Below are 24487 nucleotides of genomic sequence, written 5' to 3'. Positions count from 1 at the left end.
CAAGCACGGGTGCATGTCTCTGGAGCCAAGGTAGACCTAGCAGGAGGGCGTGAGAGAGTCCAGGCAGAACATGAAAGGAGATACTCTCAGAATGCAGCATTCCCACCTGCAGAGTAATGGATTCGGTGATGAGTTGGATGGGGCGTGGTAAGAGACCCCCATCCACGGCAGCAACAGACAAGGGTACAGCCAGAGGTTTGGTGGGGATGCGGTATTTCTCTACCAGGGACTGTGAAATAAGATTCCCGGCTGCTCCAGAGTCCAGTTGGGCTAGTTCGAAATAACGGTTCTCCCCGCAGATGATTGAAACTGACAGCAGCAGAGATGGAGAGGATTTATTCTTGTCTAGGTCGACCTCTCTGAGCGAACCTAGACACAGGCGTTTCCCGACCTCTCTGGGCAGGCACGGATACGATGCTCCTTACTGCCACAGTAGAAGCAGCTCCACTCGGCACGGCGAAAGTCCTGACGGGTTTTGACCATCTTGGTCTGGTCGACCTGCATAGGCTCAGGAGAGTGTACCTGGGGAGAGACGGAAGGAGTGACGGGTTTCTGAAAAGTAGGAGCTAGACGTGGAAACCTCCTCTCACGGGTGACCTCTTTGGTACGCTCCTGGAACCGTAGGTCTATCCGGGTGGCAAGAGTTATTAGGTCATCGAGAGTGGTAGGAACGTCCCAACCGGCAAGTTCATCTTTAATACGGCCGGACAGACCCTCCCAGAAGACGGATAACAGAGCGTCGTTATCCCAGGCCAGCTCCGAGGCAAGGGTACGGAACCGTATGGCATATTGGCCCACGGTGAGACTTCCTTGACGGAGGCGTAGCAGAGATGATGCGGATGAGGTCTTCCGTCCGGGTTCGTCGAAGACTTTCCGGAAAGCCGTGAGGAAGGCAGGCAAGTCGGACACCAGGGGGTCTCCTCTCTCCCATAGAGGATTTAGCCAGGCCAGGGCCTCCCCGGTGAGATGGGACATGATGAAGGAAATTTTGGCCCGGTCGGAGTTAAACTGGTGGGACAAAAGTTCAAAGTGCAGGGTGCACTGATTAATGAAGCCCCGAGCCTGGGCGGAGTCGCCTCCGAAGCGAGGAGGTGCAGAAAGCCGGGGTCCGGGGTAGGATACCATGGTATTGGTGGGCAGCGGAGCTGCCGGGTTGCGAGTCATGGCACTGGCGGTGGTTGCTGGTGAAGCAGTCAGAGTGTCCAGGCGAGAATTGACATTCCGCAGGTGACCCAGGATGGACTCCTGTTGGGACCTCTGACGGGACAGTTCATGACAGAGGTCCGAGAGCGAGGGAGCTTGGGTGCCACCGGGTTCCATGGCCCGAGCAAACTGTAACGGGTCTGGGAGGCGGAACCTCAGAGCTACTATACAAGGGGGCGGTCCTTGTAAGGGAGCGGGTGGCGACCAGGGAAGACGGGCAGGCAGTCACAGCAGGTGACCGGGACAGTCTCTGGGTGAACGGGCAGGAGGTCACGGTAGATGACCGGGGCAGTCTCTGGATGAACGAGCTGGAGGTCACGGCAAGTGACCGGGGCAGTCTCTGGAAGAACGGGCTGGAGGTCACGGCAAGTGACCGGGGCAGTCTCTGGGTAAAGGGTAGGCACGACCTGAGATGGCTGAACCTCCAGGTAGGCTAGCAGGCAGATGGAAGATGTATGCTCCCAGGTGAGCAAGCGAGAGTCTCTGGATGAACGGGTGGTCACAGCATGTGACGGCGGATCTTCCAGGTAGGCAAACAGGCAGGTAGCGGAGGAGCGCTCCCAGGTGAGCGGGCAAGAGTCTCTGGAATAGCAGGTGGTCACAGCACGTGACGGCGGAGCCTCCAGGTAGGCAAGCAGGCAGGTAGCGGAGAAGCGCTCCCAGGTGAGCGGGCAGGAGTCTCTGGAAAGCAGGTGGTCACAGCACGTGACGGCGGAGCCTCCAGGTAGGCTAGCAGGCAGGTAGCAGATGTGCGCTCCCAGGTGAGCGGCCAAGCTGGTCCATAGACAGACTGACAGGAGTAGGAAGGCAGACCGTCGGACCTCAGGCTAGCAAGCAGGTAGCAGGAATATCAGGCAGGAAACAGACAGCAAACTGGCAGGACTCTGGCAGGAATCAGGCAGGTAACTGACAGGTAACTGGCAACGGGACCTGAGGGCTGAAGCAGAGTAGTGAACAGTGCAACAACATTGCTCGGGCACCTCCATTTTGGAGGAGGTGCCTTATATATGGTGAAGTCCTCCGGCCATTGGCCGGGGACTCCTTAGGACGGCGCGCGCGGCCCCTTTAAGAGGGAGGGAGAGCGCGCGCGCGCGCCCTAAGCACAGTGGCCGGGAAGGAGCGCGCGCTGCCAGCAGAGCGGGAGGAGGACGCCGGGCACGGAGCAGGGAGGTGAGAGGAACAGCGTCCCTGCCTAGCAGAGGGCAGGGACGCCGGCGCTACATCAAATACTTAGGAATTCATTTTCATAGAGACCTCTCCCGTCTATGTTATCTTAAGTTTGGGCCCTTTATTGAACAACTCCATACAGACCACGGTTGGCAAGTTAGAACTGTAAGATTCACTACGTGAACCACTGGTGTTTTGTGGAAAACCACATGTACACTGTGTTCCAAATTATTATGCAAAAAGTGTTTAGGAGTGATAAAGTAAGAATTTTTTTGTTTGTCAGTTAAACTCATTGATGGTGATGTGTGTCAGGGCTCTTTATATCACTGTAAGCAATTGCAGACACCTGTGCTAATTAGTTTGGCAGGTGTGTCCAATGAAAGGCAAGACTACTTAAGAAGGCTGTCCAACATTATTAAGCAGCCTACATTTTCTGCCAAAATGGGAAAGAAAAAGGATGTGTCGGTTACTGAGAAGCAACAAATTGTGGAGTGTTTAGGTCAAGGCATGACTACAATCAACATTGCCAAGACACTTCATCCTGATCATCGCACAATCAAGAAGTATGTAGCTGATTCACAGTACACATGTGTGTGTGCTGATAAGGGAAAATTGAGGACTCTTTCATACTGGCAATTACGTCAGGTTAAAAGAGCAGCGGAAAAAAAGCCTTGTCATAGCAGCAGACAAGTTTTTGAAGCTGCTGGTGCCTCCAACGTCCTCCGAACAACAAGATGCAGGGTCCTTCAGAGGTTTGCAGCTGTGCTTAAGCCATCCTGTCGACCTCCTCTATCCACTGTACACAAGCAGAAATGGCTCCAGTGGGCCAAACAATACATGAAGACTGACTTCAAAACTGTTTTGTTCAGTGATGAGTACCGTGCAACGCTTGATGGTCCAGATGGATGGAGTGGAGGATGGCTGGCTGATGGACACCCCACGCAAACACGGCTACAGCGCCAACAAGGAGGAGGTGGAGTAATGTTTTGGGCTGGAGTCATGGGGAGAGAGATTGTCAGCCCCTTTAGGATCCCTGAAGGGGTAAAGATGAACTCCATAATGTATGTGGAGTTTTTCAAACAGCACTTCCTGCCATGGTTCAAGAAGAAGAACGTGTATTCCGCAGAATGATCATTTTCATGCATGATAACGCACCGTCTCATGCTGCACATAACACATCTGCATCTCTGGCTGATATGGGCATAAAAGGGGACAAACTTATGGTGTGACCCCCATGCTCCCCTGACCTCAACCCCATTCAGAACCTCTGGAGCATCATCAAAAGTAGTGTCTATAATGGCGGGAGGCAGTTCACATCTAAGCAACAGCTCTGGGAGGATATTCTATCCTCATGCAAAACTATTGAAGCAGAAACCATCCAAAACCTGACAAATTCAATAGGCGAGAGAGTTCAGAAGCTTCTTTCGAACAAGGGGTCCTATGTGCAAATGTAACATCACCTAGAATAAATTGTAACATACCTGGTGGCGTCCTTGCATAGTGGTCCATCTCCCACTGTGCAGGAGCGCGCACTTGATTTCCAGTCCAGGCTGTCATTCTGGCTATCCTGCATGCTATCTGCTTGCCTCTGTTTCTGCTGCTTAAGGGCAGCTCCCGATCACTTCCTGTTTCTTGTACCTGCTGCAGACACACCCCTGATGCGTCCTCAGCCTATTGCTGTCTGTCACCTGGTATTTAACCCAACTCCTCCCAGGAAACCCTGCCTGAGCATTGTGTTCTGTCAGTTGGCTTTTGTCGCTGACATGCCAGGTCCTGTCTGTTTCCTGCTTACGGTATCAGTTCCCGTGTCTGAACTGTGTCCTGTATGGGCACTCTAGCCAGCTGTCTCTCTGCCTTCCTGGAGGCTGTTTTTCCAGGCCTGTCTGAACACGCTCCTAGCCTGTTTGTCTCGCCCTCTGGGGGCCGCATACCCAGACTCGCTCCTGTGTTTGTTTCAGTAAAGTTCCTGTCTGAACTGTCTCCTAGCTTCCTACCTGTTTTATCCTTATGTCCGTTTGTTCCTTTTTCTACAGTGTCTGAACCAGCACTTGGCTTTACCTAGGCTCGTTCCTGCATTTTGTTGCAGTAACTGTTCTTGTCTGAACTGTCTCCTAGTATCTTACCTGTTTTGTCTTTATGTCCGTTTGTGCCCTTTTTCTGCAGTGTCTGAACCAGCACTTGGCTTTACCTAGGCTCGTTCCTGCATTTTGTTGCAGTAACTGTTCTTGTCTGAACTGTCTCCTAGTTTCTTAACTGTTTTGTCTTTATGTCTGTTTGCTCCCTTTTTCTGTAGAGTCTGAACCTGCACCTAACTTCTACTCGTTGTCATTGTGCTTCCGTTTGCAAGTTGTAGTCCTTTTGCTACTTCTTTGCAAGTACCTTGTGTGTATCTGGTTCTGCTTTTCTTTTCCAGTCTGTTCCATGTGAACAGAGCCCTATCCCTTTTGCTTTGTCTTTGTTTACCTCTTTGGCGATTTATCTCAGCCATGTCCACCGGTCAACGGTTTCGCTTTGCTCAGCCCTGTCCACCACGTCTGCGGTTTTGCTCTGCTCAGCCTTGTCCACCATGTCTGCGGTTTTGCTTTGCTCAGTCTTGTCCACCGCGTCTGCGGTTTCGCTCTGCTCAGCCTTGTCTACCGCGTCTGCGGTTTCGCTCTGCTCAGCCTTGTCTACCGGGTCTGCGGTTTTGCTCTGCTCAGCCTTGTCCACCGCGTCTGTGGTTTTGCTTTGCACAGCCTTGTCCACCGCGTCTGCGGTTTCGCTCTGCTCAGCCTTGTCTATCGCGTCTGCGGTTTCGCTCTGCCCAGCCTTGTCTACCGCGTCTGCGGTTTCGCTCTGCTCAGCCTTGTCTACCGCGTCTGCAGTTTCGCTTTGCTCAGCCTTGTCTACCGCGTCTGCGGTTTCGCTTTGCTCAGCCTTGTTTACCGCGTCTGCGGTTTCGCTTTGCTCAGCCTTGTCTACCGCGTCTGCGGTTTTGCTTTGTTCATACTTGTCTACCGCGTCTGTGGTTTCGCTTTGCTCAGCCTTGTCTACGGCGTCTGCGGTTTTGCTTTGCTCAGCCTTGTCTACCGCGTCTGCAGTTTCTCTCTGCTCAGCCTTGTCTACCGCGTCTGCGGTTTCGCTTTGCTCAGCCTTGTCTACCGCGTCTGCGGTTCTGCTCTGCTCAGCTTTGTCCACCGCGTCTGCGGTTTCGCTCTGCTCAGCCCTGTCTACCGCATCTGCGGTTTCGCTTTACTCTGTTTGTTTACCGCATCTGCGGCTCTGAGCTGGTCTCCCAGTCTGTACTGGACCCTACCCAGCCTGCGCTCTAGCCTGCCTGTTCCTGTATTCCTCGGTGTGGGTCAACAGCCGTGTCCCGAGTCTGACCTGGAGTAGACCCTGGTCTCTCTGCTCGGTTCCTCCCTGGTGCACTGGCGTCGTATGCCGTCGTACGACCTTTGGTCGGATCGAGCAGATACTTAGTTACGCCCCTCCAGGCACTCTCCGGTTCATGGCACAGTGGACCCACTAAACACGCACACGCCAGTCAGTCCGGGTGTCTGCATTACAGCATGCTCAGGCCATGGTTCCCGTTGAGCCCCACGGCCTTCGTTCTCTGAGACATTTTCCAGTGAATACGTGCATCTAGAAGAAATTTTTATTTTTTTTTTTGCTGCTAGCTGAGTTCCAGGCGAATTACGCACCCGTCCAGATGGACCTATCTGCACTCGTTCCTGCGGATCCGCCATGGTACTATGGGGATCCAAGACTGAGTCGTGCATTTGTGGAGCAATGCTTGCTACACTTCAAGTTCTACCCTCTTTGTTTTCCCACCGATCGGGTCAAGGTGGGATTCATGATGTCTAACCTAGCGGGTGATGCCTTGGAATGGATCAACCCCTTAGAGGAAACACAGGATCCTATCCTCCTGGACCTTCAGGCCTTCCTGGTGACCTTTCTAATGGTCTTCGATGACCCTAATCCGGAGGCTCCTGCAGAAGCTTCACTTCTCAATATCCCAGAGCAGCCCTGATGGGTAATGTGTGTGGGTAGCGCACTAGTCCTCCTGCCCGATGAGACTACTGCCCACCCAGAATCCACACAGGTTGACTACGCTCTCCGGAATACTTTTCCCAACCTCAAGAGGCAGTCCAGACGTGCTAGGCGTAGAGACAAGCCGTCAGGCCAGGGTCTGTGTAACGGGTCTGGGAGGCGGAACCTCTGAGCTACTATACAAGGGGGCGGTCCTTGTAAGGGAGCGGGTGGCGACCAGGCAGGCAGTCACAGCAAGTGACCGGGACAGTCTCTAGAAGAACGGGCAGGAGGTCACGGCAAGTGACCGGGGCAGTCTCTGGATGAACGGGCAGATGGTCACGGCCAGTGACCGGGGCAGTCTCTGGGTGAACGGGCAGATGGTCACGGCAAGTTACCGGGGCAGTCTCTGGGTGAACGGGCAGATGGTCACGGCAAGTGACCGGGGCAGTCTCTGGGTAAAGGGTTGGTACGACCTGTGGCGGCTGATGGTAGACGTGAGCTCCCAGGTGAGCAGGCGAGAGTCTCTGGATAAACGGGTGGTCACAGCATGTGATGGCGGAGCCTCCAGGAAGACCAACAGACAGGCGGCAGATGAGCGCTCCCAGGTGAGCGGGCAGAAGTCTCTGGACAGGCGGGTGGTCACAGCACGTGACGGCAGAGCCTCCAGGTAGGCTAGCAGACAGGTAGCAGATGTGCGCTCCCAGGTGAGCGGGCAAGCTGGTCCATAGACAGACTGACAAGAGTTGGAAGGCAGACCGTCGGACCTCAGGCAAGCAGTCAGGTAGTTGATGTGCGCTCCCAGGTGAGCGGGCAAGCTGGTCCTTAGACAGACTGACAGGAGTAGTAAGGCAGACCGTCGGACCTCAGGCTAGCAGGCAGGTAGCAGAATATCAGGCAGGAATAAGACAGCAAGCTGGCAGGAATCTGGCAGGTATCTGGCAGGTAACTAGCAACGGGACCTGAGGGCTGAAGCAGAGTAGTGAACAGTGCAACAACATTGCTCAGGCACCTCCATTTTGGAGGAGGTGCCTTATATATGGTGAAGTCCTCCGGCCATTGGCCGGGGACTCCTTAGGACGGCGCGCGCGGCCCCTTTAAGAGGGAGGGAGAGCGCGCGCGCCCTAAGCACAGTGGCCGGGAAGGAGCGCGCGCTGCCAGCAGAGCGGGAGGAGGACGCTGGGCACGGAGCAGAGAGGTGAGGGGAACAGCGTCCCTGCCTAGCAGAGGGCAGGGACGCCGGCGCTACAGTGCCCCCCCCTTTAGGCCCCCCCTTTTTTAGGCCAGACAGAAATTTAGCAAGGATGAGCGGGGCATGGATGTTCTCCCGGGGCTCCCACGTTCTCTCCTCAGGACCAAACCCCTTCCAATCTACTAGAAAAAAGGTCTTTCCTCTTACCCTTTTGGTGGCAAGAATGTTCTCTACCTCAAACTCGTCCTCAGCAGAAACCGGAGCAGGAGGCGTACCTGTAGACTTGGAAAAAGAGTTAAGTACCACAGGTTTGAGGCGCGCGCGGCCCCTTTAAGAGGGAGGGAGAGCACGCGCGCGCCCTAAGCACAGTGGCCGGGAAGGAGCGCGCGCTGCCAGCAGAGCGGGAGGAGGACGCCGGGCACGGAGCAGAGAGGTGAGGGGAACAGCGTCCCTGCCTAGCAGAGGGCAGGGACGCCGGCGCTACAGTATGTCCTCCCAAAGACCTCCTGACCCCAACCTTGAAGTCCCTGATGATAGCTTCACTTCCCAGTATCCCGGAGCAGCCCTGATGGGTAATGTGCGTGAGTAGCGCAACAGTTCTCCTGCCCAAAGAGACTTCTGCCCACCTAGAATCCATACAGGAGGACTTTCTGCACCTGGTATCTGATACTTCACCCACTTTAACCGGTGAGCCTGTCCAAGCGTACTCCAAAGCAGTGATTACCTCCGAGTCCGTGCACCTCTCCGACCAGGCAGAGGACCTCCATTTGTCTCCAGAACCCTTCGGGGTGCTACCTGGTAGTGAATGGACAGAGACTTTCCTATACTCGGTACCTGATACCTCGCCTGCTTCGTCCAGTGAGTCCGACCTAGTGTACTCTGAAGCAGAGGTTACCCCCGAGTCTCTACACCCCTCCGATCAGGCGGATGATCTCCAGTTGTCTCCTGAACCCTTCGGGGTACTACCTGGTAGTGAATGGACAGAGACTTTCCTATACTCTGTACCTGATTCCTCGCCCGCTTCGTCCAGTGAGTCCGACCTAGTGTACTCCGAAGCAGAGATTATCCATGAGTCTCTACACTCCTCCGACCAGGCGGAGGACCTCCAGTTGTCTCATGAACCCTTCGGGGTGCTACCTGATAGCGAATGGACAGAGACTTTCCTATACTCGGAACCTGATACCTCGCCTGCTTCGTCCAGTGAGTCCGACCTAGTGTACTCCAAAGCAGAGGTTACCCCCGAGTCTCTACACTCCTCTGACCAGGTGGAGGACCTCCAGTTGTCTCCTGAACCCTTCGGTGTGCTACCTGGTAGCGAATGGACAGAGACTTTCCTATACTCTGCACCTGATACCTCGCCCGCTTGATCCAGTGAGTCCGACCTAGTGTACTCCGAAGCAGAGATTATCCATGAGTCTCTACACTCCTCCGACCAGGCGGAGGACCTCCAGTTGTCTCCTGAACCCTTCGGGGTGCTACCTGATAGCGAATGGACAGAGACTTTCCTATACTCGGTACCTGATACCTCGCCTGCTTCGTCCAGTGAGTCCGACCTAGTGTACTCCGAAGCAGAGGTTACCCCCGAGTCTCTACACTCCTCCGACCAGGTGGAGGACCTCCAGTTGTCTCCTGAACCCTTCGGTGTGCTACCTGGTAGCGAATGGACAGAGACTTTCCTATACTCTGCACCTGATACCTCGCTCGCTTCATCCAGTGAGTCCGACCTAGTGTACTCCGAAGCAGAGGTTACCCCCGAGTCTCTACACCCCTCCGACCAGGCAGAGGACCTCCAGTTGTCTCCAGAACCCTTGGGGGTGCTACCTGGTAGCGAATGGACAGAGAGTTTCCTATACTATGCACCTGATACCTCGCCCGCTTCATCCAGTGAGTCCGACCTAGTGTACTCCAAAGCAGAGGTTACCCCCGAGTCTTTGCACCCCTCCAACTCGGCGGAGGACTTCCAGTTGTCTCCTGTACCCTCTGGGGTGCCACCTGAAAATCTGTGGAGAGAGACTTTCTTGTGTGCTGTTCCTGGTATTCCATCCGTTTCGTCTGTTGCTGAGGATGGCTGGATAGGAGGCAGCATCCTAGCTACCCAGATGAGACTACTTTTACTGGCCACAGGAGAAACTGATCTCCTTGAAGTGAAGGATTGGCCCTCGAATTCCCTGCAGAAGATTCTGTCAGGCCTGAAGAAGAGGGGGCGTAAGGGGGGGTACTGTAACATACCTGGCGGCGTCCTTGCATAGTGGTCAATCTCCCACTGTGCAGGAGCGCGCACTTGATTTCCAGTCCAGGCTGTCATTCTGGCTTCCCTCCATGCTATCTGCTTGCCTCTGTTTCTGCTGCTTAAGGGTGGCGCCCGATCACTTCCTGTTTCTTGTACCTGCTGCAGACACACCCCTGATGCGTCCTCAGCCTATTGCTGTCTGTCACCTGGTATTTAACCCAGCTCCTCCCAGGAAACCATGCCTGAGCATTGTGTTCTGTCAGTTGGCTTTTGTCGCTGACATGCCAGGTCCTGTCTGTTTCCTGCTTACGGTATCAGTTCCCGTGTCTGAACTGTGTCCTGTCTGTGCGCTCTAGCCAGCTGTCTCTCTGCCTTCCTTGAGGCTGTATTTCCAGGCCTGTCTGAACACGCTCCTAGCCTGTTTGTCTCGCCCTCTGGGGGCCGCATACCCAGACTCGCTCCTGTATTTGTTGCAGTACAGTTCCTGTCTGAACTGTCTCCTAGCTTCCTACCTGTTTTATCCTTATGTCCGTTTGTTCCTTTTTCTGCAGTGTCTGAACCAGCACTTGGCTTTACCTAGGCTCGTTCCTGCATTTTGTTGCAGTAACTGTTCTTGTCTGAGCTGTCTCCTAGTTTCTTACCTGTTTTGTCTTTATGTCCGTTTGTGCCCTTTTTCTGCAGTGTCTGAACAGCACTTGGCTTTACCTAGGCTCGTTCCTGCATTTTGTTGCAGTAACTGTTCTTGTCTGAACTGTCTCCTAGTTTCTTACCTGTTTTGTCTTTATGTCTGTTTGCTCCCTTTTTCTGCAGAGTCTGAACCTGCACCTAACTTCTACTCGTTGTCTTTGTACTTCCGTTTGTGAGTTGGAGTCCTTTTGCTACTTCTTTGCAAGTACTTTGTGTGTATCTGGTTCTGCTATTCTTTTCCAGTCTGTTCCGTGTGAACAGAGCCCTATCCCTTTTGCTTTGTCTTTGTTTACCTCTTTGGCAATTTATCTCAGCCTTGTTCACCACGTCTGCGGTTTCGCTCTGCTCAGCCCTGTCCACCGCGTCTGCAGTTTTGCTCTGCTCAGCCTTGTCCACCGCGTCTGCGGTTTTTCTTTGCTCAGCCTTGTCCACCGCGTCTGCGGTTTCGCTTTGCTCAGCCTTGTCTACCGCGTCTGCGGTTTCGCTCTGCTCAGCCTTGTCTACCGCGTCTGCGGTTTCGCTCTGCTCAGCCTTGTCTACCGCGTCTGCGGTTTCGCTCTGCTTAGCCTTATCTACCGCGTCTGCGGTTTCGCTTTGGTCAGCCTTGTCTACCGCGTCTGCGGTTTCGCTTTGCTCAGCCTTGTCTACCGCGTCTGCGGTTTCGCCTTGCTCAGCCTTGTCTACCGCGCCTGTGGTTTTGCTTTGCTCAGCCTTGTCTACCGCGTCTGCGGTTTCGCTTTGCTCAGCCTTGTCTACCGCATCTGCGGTTTTGCTTTGCTCAGCCTTGTCTACCGCGTCTGCGGTTCTGCTCTGCTCAGCTTTGTCCACCGCGTCTGCGGTTTTGCTCTGCTCAGCCCTGTCTACCGCGTCTGCGGTTTCGCTTTACTCTGTTTGTTTACCGCATCTGCGGCTCTGAACTCGTCTCCCAGTCTGTACTGGACCCTACCCAGCCTGCGATCTAGCCTGCCTGTTGCTGTATTCCTCGGTGTGGGTCAACAGCCATGTCCGGAGTCGGACCTGGAGTAGACCATGGTCCCTCTGCTCGGTTCCTCCCTGGTGCAATGGCATCATATGCCGTCGTGCGACCTTTGGTCGGATCGAGCAGATACTTAGTTACGCCCCTCCAGGCACTCTCCGGTTCATGGCACAGTGGAACCACTAAACACGCACACGCCATTCAGTCCGGGCGTGTGCATTACATAAAGTTTTGAGTTGAAAACTGTTTGATTTCAGTTTCTAATAACCCGCTAATGCTTATAATTTCAAAAATTATCATTTTTTTGTTATTTATTAAAATGAAAAGGTTGATCGAAGAGTGTGGAGGATCTAAGAGTGTGGCAACCCAGTAGTGAGGATTACTTCGAATTCTGACAATCTGAGGGTCATGTTGCAGGTAGTGCAGCAAGAAGGCACTCATGTGTCTTGCACATCTAGGAGCCCCAAAATTATTTTCCGAGCTAGATGCAGTTAAAAATTATTATTAATTTGAAAGCTGGTGGAGCTTAGTATAGATGGCCTAATAGAATCAGTACTGAAAACTGCTACAAAGCCCAAATTATTTTCCAGCCAAGATACAGATTAACATGATTAGTAATTTGAAAGCTTAAAATGGTTGGTGAGGTGATTTTAACAAATCATCAAGCTTTTACTCTCCCCAGGATGACACAGGGGTAGAAAAGTTGTTTTGGATCCATGATTTGTTCATCTTTATGAACGTGAGTCTGTCTACATTATCAATGGAGAGCCGCGTGCGCTTTTCTGTCAGTACACCACCAGCAGCGCTGAACACACGTTCAGACAGAACGCTGGCTGTGGGGCATGACAAGATCTCCAAGGCGTAATTTGCGAGCTCCGGCAATTTATCCAGATTGAAAGCCCAAAAAGAGCAAGGGTCCAGTGACACAGTCATGGCTTCAATGTTTACTTGGAGATACTCCTGTACCATCGTCTCTAGGCGTTGACTATGTGTCAGACTTCTTGTCTCCTGTGGCCTTTCAAAGGATGGGCTAAAAAAGTGGTGAAATGATTCCACAAAATTGATGTTACCAGCAGATACTGTGTTTCTGTTACGTTTTGAGAGCTGAACACTCGACGGTCCCACAGTTATCAAGTTGGAACTGTGAGATTCACTACGTGCACCACTAGTGTTTTGGGGAAAAGCACATGTAAGATTCTGCAACAGTCTCTGCTGATACTCATGCATGCGTGCATCTCTTTCTATGGCAGGAATAATTTCTGCAAATTTACATTTGAACCGGGGATCTAACAGTGTGGCAACCCAGTAGTCAGGATTATTTCTAATTCTCACAATTCGAGGGTCATGTTGCAGGTAGTGCAGCAAGAAGGCACTCATGTGTCTTGCGCATCCAGGAGCACCAAGTCCCTGTTGTGTTGGTGGCGAGGTAACAATCATGCTTCCTTCCTCTGCCCTCTCCCGCAAACCTCGCACAACAGAAATGTGATCAAGGTCTCCCTCATCTGATGAGTCTTCCATCAGTTCGTCCTCCACTTCTTCCTGGGCTCCTGCACCTTCCTCACTAGTTTGGCTGCTACCATGCGCCCTGGTAAAACCATCTCCCCCACCCTCACATGCCTGCCGCCTTGGTGCTGCCGACCATCTGGACCTTGCAGATGTTAGCCCTTCCGCATACAACTCCTCCTCCTCTACTTCCTCCACCTCCTCTTGTGCCAGCACCTGACTCCGAATTCTGTTTAACATGTGATCCAGCATGTAAATCACCGGAATAGTCATGCTGATAATGGCATCGTCAGCACTAAACATCTTCGTCGCCATTTCAAAACTGTGCAGAAGGGTGCATATGTCCCTGATTTGAGAGCACTCCTCCAGCGTGATTTGCCCCACCTCTGGATCTCGTTGGCCCAGGCTATATGTCACAACGTATTGCACCAGGGCTTGTCGGTGCTGCCACAGTCGCTGCAACATGTGCAGAGTTGAATTCCACCGGGTAGGCACATCGCATTTTAGCCGGTGAAGTGGCAGGCCCAACGACTTCTGTAGAGATGTAAGTCGCTGAGCTGCGGGATGCGAACGGCGGAAGTGAGCACACAGCGACTGTGCCCTTTGCAGAAGGCCATCTAGTCCGGGATAGTGGGCTAAAAATTGCTGGACAACCAGGTTCAACACGCGAGCCATAGAAGGCACGTGTGTGACATTGCCTCGGCGAAGTGCCGCACCCAGATTTGCAGCATTGTCGCACACGGCCTTCCCTGGTTGCAGGTCCAGTGGAGTTAACCATTCATAAAACTGGTTCTCCAGAGCTGAGCATAACTTCTCAGCTGTGTGACTCACATTTCCCAGACATTTCAAAGTAAAAACCGCCTGATGATGTTGAGCCCTGCTGCCAGCATAGTAAGGAGGTGTGCAGGATCCCTTCTGCGCAGTTAGAAAGCTTGTGGCATGACCAGACAGGCTTTGGGTGCAGATGGAGGACCGAGGGGAGGTTGAGGAGGCAGAAGCAGTGGAGGAACTTTGAGATGAAGAGGATTGACGCACAACTCGTGGGGATGGCAAGACTTGGACAGCAGCGCCTTGTCCTGCTGTCACCATAGTTACCCAGTGCCCAGTCAGCGACATGTAACGCCCCTGTCCATGTCTACTCGTCCAAGTGTCTGTGGTGAAATGCACCCTGTCACACACGGAGTTTCTCAAAGAAGCGGTGATGTTGTGTGTGACATGCTGTTGGAGCGCAGGCACACCTTTCCTTGAGAAGTAGTGCCGACTGGGCATCTGGAACTGGGGCACTGCGACGGACATAAGGTCTCGAAAATCCTCTGTGTCCACCAGGTGGAAAGGCAGCATTTCTGTAGCCAAGAGCTTGCAGATGGTGAAATTCAACCTCTTAACTTTCTCATGGCTAGGAGGAAATGGTCTTTTACTTGTCCACATCTGAGGGACCGAGGGCTGGCTGTTGTGCTTAGACGGGGTTGAGAAGGGTGTCCCCGGCAAACTGCCGGTCTGTGAGGAAGATGCAGGTGGACATGTTAGGTTGCCTTGATCCAAAGGTGGTGCTATCGATGTCGGACAGCGCTGAACACCAGCTGGTGTTTCCATCTCCAAAGAAAATGATGATCTGCCAATCACGCTGGCTGTTGCGGGTAAAGAGGTGGCAGGTCTGCGTCGCAAAACAGGTGTGACTGCTGTCCCCCCAGTCACAGAGGATGAAGAGGCCGCGGATGCACAAGATGTGGCAGACCGTGGTTGGCCCGGCCGGCTACGCCGCATTGTAGCACAGTGAGCTTCCCACTGCAACTTATGCTTCATATCCATGTGCCGGTTCATGCATGAAGTACTCAGACTATGTATTTTTTGGCCTCTTCTTAGCTTTTGTTGACAAATGTTACAGATAACACGAGTTGGGTCATCTTTATCGATCTGAAAAAATGCCCAGGCTATGCAAGGCTTAGCACCCATGCGACCTGAAGAGCCACCATGACTTGTGGTGAGAGGCAGAGTTGTGTTTGAGGATGCAGCTGTTGACATGCTTCCAGTACTACGTCTCTGTCCAGGAAGGCGTAACCTGACCTCGTCGTCACTAGCATCCTCCTCCACCTCCTCTGCTGTCCTCATCTCTTGGCTGACAGTGGGTTGACAGTAAGTGGGCTCTCCAACCTTGTCATCATCACCCTGTGTGTTATCACACCCGTCGTCCTCAGAGCCAACCTCTTCCTGCCCTGACAAAAAACTAAAGTTGTCGCTCCAATCAGGTATTTGAGTCTCATCATCGTCTTCCTCATTGTCTCCACCAACAGGAGTTACAGTTTGGGAACGAGGGTCTACAGTATGGTCAGAACCTTCTGCGTCTGGTCCTGGATCCGACTCATAAAGATTCTGGGCATCAGTGCAGATCATTTCCTCATCTGGATTCACAGAAGCTCTGCAGCCGACCTCTGAATCCCAGGCTACAGTATGAGTAAACAGCACTGCAGACTCAACCATCTGTTCTACCTCATACTCAGACGGGCAGCTAGAGACTTGGGAGCTGTGAGGAAGCAAGTGCGATTGGGGTGACACCTCTGAGGACTGGAGTATATGTGGTGTTGAAGTTGAGGTGGAGGAAAGCCCACTTAAAGGAGCACTTGATATCCGTTGAAGCACCTGCTGTTTTTGTGCCTCATCTGGAATTTGTAGCAATTGGCGTGGCCGTAAGAAAGGGATCTTATCACATTGCCCGCTAAAAGAAGTAGACATCTTAGTTTTCCTGGAAGATGGTCTTTCTTCTGCAGATGTTACTGTTGCTTTAACACCTATCCCACGGACACAACCTTTTTTTCCCTTCATAACACGCCTATTCCCCTTTCCACCAGCAGCAGGTCTTTTTCCACTCATTTTGGTGGTTAACTAATTCACACTAATTCACAAAAAACAATGGATGGGAACCGAGCAGAGCTGAGTGGCCAAACTGTGGTATTAGCCCAAAAGTATTGACTGGGTTAAATGCAGATAAAAATTATTTTGAATTTGCAACCTGCTGGAGGTTTGTATAGATGGACTAATAGAACAAGTCCCATACACTGCTAGAAGCCAAAATATTTTTTCAGAGCTAGATGCAGAAAAAAATTATATTGAATTTGCAACCTGATGGAGGTTAGTATAGATGGACTAATAGAACAAATCCCACACACTGCTAGAAGCCGAAATATTTTTGCAGACCTAGATGCAGAAAAAAATTATATTGAATTTGCAACCTGATGGAGGTTAGTATAGATGGACTAATAGAACAAGTCCCACATACTGCTAGAAGAGGAAATATTTTTTCAGAGCTAGATGCAGAAAAAAATTATATTGAATTTGCAACCTGATGGAGGTTAGTATAGATGGATTAATAGAACAAGTCCCACACACTGCTAGAAGCGGAAATATTTTTTCAGAGCTAGATGCAGAAAAAAATTATATTGAATTTGCAACCTGATGGAGGTTAGTAGAGATGGACTAATAGAACAAGTCCCACACACTGCTAGAAGCCTTAATATTTTTTCAGAGCTAGATGCAGAAAAAAATTATATTGAATTTGCAACCTGATGGAGGTTAGTATAGATGGATTAATAGAACAAGTCCCACACACTGCTAGAAGCGGAAATATTTTTTCAGAGCTAGATGCAGAAAAAAATTATATTGAATTTGCAACCTGATGGAGGTTAGTATAGATGGACTAATGGAACAAGTCCCACACACTGCTAGAAGCTGAATTTTTTTTTCAGAGCTAGATGTAGAAAAAAATTATATTGAATTTGCAACCTGATGGAGGTTAGTATAGATGGACTAATAGAACAAGTCCCACACACTGCAAGAAGCCGAAATATTTTTACAGAGCTAGATGCAGAAAAAAATTATATTGAATTTGCAACCTGATGGAGGTTAGTATAGATGGACTAATGGAACAAGTCCCACACACTGCTAGAAGCTGAAATTTTTTTTCAGAGCTAGATGCAGAAAAAAATTATATTGAATTTGCAACCTGATGGAGGTTAGTATAGATGGACTAATAGAACAAGTCCCACACACTGCAAGAAGCCGAAATATTTTTACAGAGCTAGATGCAGAAAAAAATTATATTGAATTTGCAACCTGATGGAGGTTAGTATAGATGGACTAATAGAACAAGTCCCACACACTGCTAGAAGCCGAAATATTTTTTCAGAGCTAGATGCAGAAAAAAATTATATTGAATTTGCAACCTGATGGAGGTTAGTATAGATGGACTAATAGAACAAGTCCCACACACTGCTAGAAGTCAAAATATTTTTTCAGAGCTAGATGCAGAAAAAAATTATATTGAATTTGCAACCTGATGGAGGTTAGTATAGATGGACTAATAGAACAAGTCACACACACTGCTAGAAGCCTAAATATTTTTTCAGAGCTAGTTGCAGAAAAAAATTATTGTGAATTTGCAACCTGATGGAGGTTAGTATAGATGGACTAATAGAATGATGCTATGCCCAAAAGGTTTTACTTCACTAGGTGCAGTAAAAAAAATTGTATTCTATACACATGTGGTGTAGCTTGCAACTCAGATAGGCTTCTCCACTGACTAACACACACTGCAAGAGGACAAAAAGGATTTGCTTTGCTAGATTTAGCCAAATGCTGTGAAAAAAACTTGCACAGCACTGCCACAGACCTGCCTGGCAAAAAGTGATAGGAACTGATGTAACCTAGCCCTGAAAAGGACTGCAATTACAATTAGTCTTTACTCCCAACCTATCTATTTATGAGCACAGACCTGTCTGATAAAAGTCGTAGGAAATGATGTAACCTAGTCCTTAAAGGGACTGGAATCACAACTATTCCCTACTCCCAAGCTATCTGTAGATTTGTGCGAAAATTGGCTTGAAATTAACAAAGTATAGCACACACAGTAACAGCGGTGCCGTCTAACACGTAGCTGCATCAGTGAGAAAATGGTGGCGACGGGGAAAATGGCTGGGTCTTATAGGGCAAGGACATGTGACATACACTGCCAATGACACATGCCCTTGCTTGTGTGAAAAAAAGCAGTTCGCTCTGTGTGTGCGCTGCTGATAGGCTGACAGATTGCACCTCCCCACTGTAAATGCAGGAAAGAGAAAAAAAAATGGAGATCTTCATTATTCCTGCAGAGATCCATCCCCTGCTCCTCCCCCCACCCCGCTATACACTCAAACTGCGTATTAATATTAATTTTCAGCATTACTGAGAAAAAATCCAGTTATGATTTTGGTGCACGAACAGTTATCGAACATAACCTCGAACAGCCGAATTTTTTTCAAATAGTTCGTGTTCGCCGAACGGCTCGAACACCGCCCAAAACAACTCGAATTTGAGATTGGCGAACATTTCGAGTCGAACACAGCTCATCTCTACTATCAATATTCACTGCCCTAATTGATGTTGAATTGCACCTGTGGTGTTCCAGTGGCTCACTGGGTTAATGCGCCTGACTTGTGAACAATTGTTCATGAATTCTACTCCACGGAGAGCTTTCTTCATTTGCTTACTAATAAGCCTCCTATAGAGCCAATGGAAATTTGCATTGATTTTGGGCTTGAGAAAGTGCAATTGTGAGATATAGAGTCTGTATTAAGTGTTCATAAAGAATAAGATGTCATCATACGCTGTAAAGATTAGCATTAGTGTTGAGCGAACATGCTCGACACTGCTCGGTACTCGCTCGAGCATCACGCTACTCGGGATGTTCGGCGAGCACCGAGCATTTCCGGGCTACTCGGGCGGGAGCTCGGGTCTCCGCCCCGCATGTTTGGCGCTCTTTACAGAGCCAATGAACATGCAGGGATTGCCGCCAGTCACTGTAATGCCACAGCCATGTTGTTTGTGGGCATTACAGTGATTGGCTGGCCACACAGCGTCACCTCGAGTATTTAAAACCGGGCGCCGCCATCTTGGACACAGTCGCTCCGCATCAGACAGTATAGGGACAGCGCTGCTGATTTAGGGAGAGATATATCCTGCAAAATAGTTAGTGTAGGGTCTGTAAAGGCTGCCAGATCAAACAAACAGTCCTTCTCAGGACTAATATCCATCCCAGGTATATCAGGCAGGCAGGCAGGCAGGCTGTATAGGAGATGCAGTGGTTATACCAGCAAACGCTGCATTACAGTCCTGTGTGCTGCTCCTGTTGCTGAAGTTGCTGGACTTACCTCCAGGTCCCGGGGGCCAGGAAAAATCCTTTTTTTTTAATCTAAATCCTCTTTTTTTTTTCCTCCTTCACAATGTACAAATACCCATCTTATTAACCATTTGGTCCCCCCCCCCCCCAAAAAAAAGTGTGCCTCTGATTTTTCAGACACAAATATATCTGTTGAAAATAGTCTGGTGTAGGCCAGAGAAATAGAAGTGTGGTTTTGCAGTTCTATGGGCCATTTGTATCTAAAAAAAACTGTTTGAGTGTGTCGCTCACTGTTCAGCCGCAAATATATATATATTTTAAAAAGCCTGGTATGCACCAGTAAATTATTACTGTGGTTTTGATGTTCCACGGTAAAACATCTCTATTATCCTATTTTTGGCATTTTTTGCTGTATAAAAATAATAATAGTGTCTCCCTGATTTTTCAGACACAAATATATCTGTTGAAAATAGTCTGGTGTAGGCCAGAGAGACAGAAGTGTGCTTTTGGTGCTCCACGGTAAAAAATCTCTATTATCCTGCTTTTTGCATTTTTTGCTGTAAAAAAAAAAAAAATAGTGTATCCCTGATTTTTCAGACACAAATACATCTGTTGAAAATAGTCTGGTGTAGGCCAGAGAGACAGAAGTGTGCTTTCGCTGTTCCACGGTAAAAAACTCTATTATCTTGCTTTTTGCATGTTTTGCTGTAAAAAAAAAAAAAATAGTGTCTCCCTGATTTTTCAGACACAAATATATCTGTTGAAAATAGTCTGGTGTAGGCCCGAGAAATACAAGTGTGGTTTTGCAGTTCCACGGTACAAACCTCTGTATTATCCACTTTTGGGCCATTTGTATCTAAAAAAAACAGTTTGAGTGTGTCGCTCACTGTTCAGCCGCAAATATATATATATTTTAAAAAGCCTGGTATACACCAGTAAATTATAACTGTGGTTTTGCTGTTCCACGGTAAAAAATCTCTATTATTCAGGTTTTGGTCGTTTTTTCCATAAAGAAAAACAGTAGTGTCTCCTGACTGTTGTGACACAAAAATATATCTGTTGAAAATAGTCTTGTGTAGGCCCGACATCCCAGTGTGGTTTCGCAGTTCCACGGGTCAAATCGCTGGGCCTTTGGTATCTAAAAAAAAAGCAGTTTGAGTGTGTCGCTCACTGTTCAGCCGCAAATATCTCTATTTAAAAAAGTGTGATATACCCCAGTAAACAAAACTGTGGTTTTCCTCTTCCACGGTTCTAATCTACTCTTTATTACCCTTTTTTCCATTGATAGTGCAAGTGTAAGCTATTTTACATCATTTACAATGGGCAAGGCGCGTGGCAAGGGACGTGGAAGTGGACGTTCTGGTGATGGTTCGTGCAGAGGACGGGGCCGTGGCAAAGGTGAAAATGTGCTACAACCAACAGCCACATCTTCTCGCTCCCACTTCTTGACCGAATTACTAGGGAAGCACAGAACAACACCAGTATTGAGAACTGATCAGTGTGAACAGGCTATTAATTGGATAGCAGACAATACTTCCAGTTACCTGGGCACCACCACCTCCGGTCTGTCTTCCACATGGTCAACTCTTAGTAGCCGTGAGTCTCGACCGCATACTCCTCCTCACCCTGATGCTCCTTCCTCCCACCATGCCGAGTGTCGTCAGACAGCAAGTGATCCCACACTTGGACACTCTGAAGAGCTGTTCACTGGTTTATTTCCATATTTGGGCCCCTCGCCTGATACGCTTGAAGTGGTGGAAGAGAAGATCCCATGTTGCGATGCCCAAATATTTGAACAGCCACGGCCACAGGAAGTCGACGTTGGCAATCTGTCACAAGAGGTGGACGATGACGAGACACAATTGCCAGGAAGTGAGGAGGAGTATCGTGGTGCGCAAGTGGAAGAGGAGGAGGTGGTGGATGATCTAGTAACTGACCCAACGTGGAAGGAGGACATGCAGAGTGAGGCGAGCAGCACACAGGGGGAGGGAGGCAGAGTACCCCAACAGGCAGGAAGAAGCAGTGCGGTGGCGGCAGACAGAAGGCAGGCAACCGTTCCCCGTAACACCAACACGAGGGACGTTGCCAGTACAAGCGGTAGGTCTTCCAGAGTCTGGAATTTTTTTAAAGACTCTGCTGATAACCCCAAAAAGGCCATATGTTCCACCTGCCATGCCAGCATCAGCAGGGGTGACAAAACTACCAGCCTGACCACCACCAGCATGATCAGGCACATGGCAGCAAAGCACCCGACTTTGTGGGGCGAAACCCAGGGTCCACGACCAGTGTCAGCGGGTGTCACCACTGCTTCTTCCACTGTTGTGCGTGCAATAGAACCCCCTGTTGTGTGTGCAAGGCAATCCCCTGTCCATACTGCATGTAAAGATGCCCCCTCCTCTCAGTCTTCACTTGTTATGGCAGTTTCTCAAGAAACAGCATCAACGCCCACGTTCACGTCCCACTGCAGCGTTCAATTGTCCATATCCCAGACCTTTGAACGAAAGCGGAAATTCGCAGCTAACGGCCCACAGGCCACAGTCCTAAATTCGCACATTTCACGACTGCTTGCATTGGAAATGCTGCCTTTTAGGCCGGTGGAGACGGAATCCTTCCGCAATCTTATGGCGGTGGCCGTCCCTCGGTACTCGGTCCCCGGCCGACACTATTTTGCCCAGTGTGCCATCCCCGCACTACACAAGCACGTGTCCCAAAGCATCTGCAGTGCCCTCAACAACGCAGTTACTGGGAGAGTCCACCTGACAACAGACACGTGGACAAGAGCTTGTGGCCAGGGACGGTACATCTCTCTGACGGCACACTGGGTAAACATAGTGGAAGCCGGGACCCAGTCGGACCTTGGGACGGAACACATCCTCCCCACACCGAGGATTGCGGGCCCTATGTCAGTCAGAGTTGCCCCCACAGTGTACAGCTCCTGCGCATCCTCCTCCTCCTCCTCATGTTCAGCCTCCATCTCAGATATCACCACAGGAGTGGACCTGGATGTCTGACATATGTACCATCCTGACAAACTTTGAGGAGGCCACCAAGATGGCGAGTGGCGATGACGCCATCATGAGTGTCAGCATCCCACTTGTCTGTCTTTTGCAACGCTCTCTGCAGAGAATTAAAGAGGAGTCATTGCAGCCAGAGTATGATGAGATGGATCAAGAAGCCGTAGCGGGCGATTACACACAGCCCAGCCTCATCTCATCCCAACGTGCATTGGGGGACAATGAGGGAGAGGAGGAGGAGGAGGAAGAACAGGAGCTGCTATCATGCGTTGTAGACGGTAGTACCTGTACAAGTGTCATACCGTCGGTTCAGCGTGGGTGGCCTGAGGACAGGGGGGAGGAGGAAGAGGAGGAGGAGGAGGAGAGTATGGTCAGTCATCATCTTGGTGAGGACACGGAAATCTTGCCCGTTACCAGTCTGGCACGCATGGCTGACTTTATGTTACGCTGCCTTAACCGTGACCCTCGCATTGTCAAAATGTTGGGTGACAGTCATTACTGGTTGGTGACACTTGTAGACCCCCGCTACAAGGAGAACTTTCACTCTCTTATTCCTGAGGTGGAGAGGTCTACAAAAATGGGGCAATACCAGAAGGCCCTTGCTGCAGAACTCTTAAAAAGATTCCCATCTGAACACGCTAGCAGCAGAGGTCACAGTTCGTTGCACAACCAAGGCGTACAGGCGAGAGAGATGCAACTCCAATCCAGCAGAGGCAGGGGAACACTGTCAACGTTCTGGGACAGTTTTCTGACACCCGCCCAGCTTACAGGCCCTGAGGCGCGGGGTACTCTCACAAGGAGTGGAAAGTTTCAAAAGATGGTGAGGGAGTACCTTGCTGATCGTTCCAGCGTCCTCCGTGATTCCTCTGTGCCTTTTAATTATTGGGTATCCAAGCTGGACACTTGGAATGAACTCGCTCTGTACGCCTTGGAGGTCCTGGCCCGACCTGCCGCTAGCGTGTTATCGGAGCGTGTTTTTAGTGCCGCTGGGGGAATTATAACTGATAAGCGCACTCGCCTGTCAACTGACAATGCTGACAAGCTGACTCTTATCAAAATGAACAAGGGCTGGATTGGGCGAGACTTCTCATCACCACCAAATGACAGCAGAGTAACATAAAGTCAAATCCACTGTGTTATTTCGGGAGGTGTATTCACATGCACCGCTTCACACCCACACATGGGTATACGCTTCCTTGTTTCGGCTGTTTAATCTTCTTCTCCTTATCCTCAGCCTCCACCACCACTATACCACCAGGGTGCCAGCATTGCAAGTTCCTCCGTCCTAATTTTTTGGCAGCTTTTGCTGGTAAAGCATAAGCAAATACCATGGGACACCCACTCCCCAATAATGGGACTTATGTTTGTAATATGCTGTACTGCATGGCTCTTGTAAGGAGCATTGCAATTTGCTCCGTCCTAATTTTTGGCAGCTTTTGCTGAGAAAGCATAAGCAAATACTATGGGAGACCCACTCCCCAATAATGGGACTTATGTTTGTAATATGCTGTACTGCATGTGATGCGCCCCCTGGGCCGTGTGTACACGTGTGTGGGATACCCCGTGCCGGGTCTCTGGGGTCTGTAGTCTCCGTGGCGGTGACCGGGTCCCGTGGCTCAGGCTGGTCAAACCAGTGGCAATCTTTCTTAGGTTTTGAGGTTAATTGTCCGACTGCGCCACCCGTGGATTGTGGTCAGGGAGTACCACCGCTGAGAGGCAGACCGCTGAGGCTGGTGTTGTGTGTGCAGCATAAAATGGGATAACTCCACTCGGGAGGAGTATAGCCTCAGGGCAGTGAGTGTGGATGATGGGGGTGATGGTGCACGAGCGCAGCAGGAATGACTCAGAGTCTTTGCAGTGCAGTTCAGGGTCTTTACTGATGATTATAAGGTAGACCCTCCCTGGAGTACTGGCTAGCATAAGAGGCCTGGTTAGTCTGTGAGAAAGCAGGAGTTCCCCTGGCCAGGTGGAGTTGTAGGCCTCCCCGTCTGTCTGCACTCTTCCTGGCTACTTTGCTGTAAGCGGGTAGAAGTAGCCCACGTCCCTGAGTGTACCGTGTAGTGCTCACCCGTATGGCTGGTGACTTGGGGCCTTCTGTTAGCCTCCGCTCCACGATGGCGGTGCTGGTCCCTTGCTTGTGACTGAGCCTCCGGGCTTCTATGGCCAGAGGACCTGAAATCCCCTGCCGGCTGGTTTCTGCTGCTGGATATATAAGTCCTCACAGCTTCAGACTCCTGTGTCCGGTTCCTATTGTCTTCTGCCAGGGCGAGCTCTGCTCAGCTTCCAGCCCCTCGTCTTTAGCTCCTAGCTCCTACAGAGCTCCTTGCTGTTACTTTCCCTTGCTCTCACTCTGACT

The sequence above is a fragment of the Phyllobates terribilis genome, unplaced genomic scaffold, assembly GCF_046119375.1.
Source record: "Phyllobates terribilis strain yellow unplaced genomic scaffold, ASM4611937v1 Scaffold_11__3_contigs__length_659146591, whole genome shotgun sequence".
Taxonomy (NCBI): Eukaryota; Metazoa; Chordata; class Amphibia; order Anura; family Dendrobatidae; genus Phyllobates; species Phyllobates terribilis.
The sequence above is the reverse complement of the archived record's forward strand: the minus strand, read 5'-3'. Positions refer to the sequence as shown.